Source organism: Danio rerio, chromosome 2 (assembly GCF_049306965.1).
Source record: "Danio rerio strain Tuebingen ecotype United States chromosome 2, GRCz12tu, whole genome shotgun sequence".
In the NCBI taxonomy this organism is placed as follows: Eukaryota; Metazoa; Chordata; class Actinopteri; order Cypriniformes; family Danionidae; genus Danio; species Danio rerio.
This window is the reverse complement of record NC_133177.1, coordinates 60,658,270-60,658,770: the sequence shown is the minus strand read 5'-3', so window position 1 is coordinate 60,658,770 and position 501 is coordinate 60,658,270.

The following is a 501-nucleotide window of genomic DNA, read 5'->3' as shown; positions in this document are numbered from 1 at the left end:
AAAAGAATTTATAAAAGAATAATAAAGAAGAAAAGTCATAATAGTGTGGTCTGCTGGACGCAGCACAGTGCTCATTCAGTAAAGGCACAGCTAAACAGATGTGTTCAGTCTTGATGTGAATGTGCCGAATGTTGGAGCACATCTGATCATTTCTGGAAGCTGATTCCAGCAGCAGGGGGCGCTGTTAGTAGCTGAAGGCAGATTCACCCTGCTCTGACTGAACTCTTGGAGTTTCTAGTTTATATGATCCTAAAGATCTGAGTGATCTGTTTGTATTCAGTCAGCATATCTGTCATGTATTGAGCTGCTAGCCCATTTAGTGATTTATAGACCAGTAATGATACTTTAAACTTTATTCTGAATGTAACTGGCAGCCAGTGTAGAGACCTGAGGACAGGTGTGATGTGCTCTGATTTCCTGCATCTGCTCAGAATCCTGGCCGCAGCGTTCTAGATGAGCTGCAACTGTCTGACTGTCTTAATGGGAAGGTCAGTGAGGAGG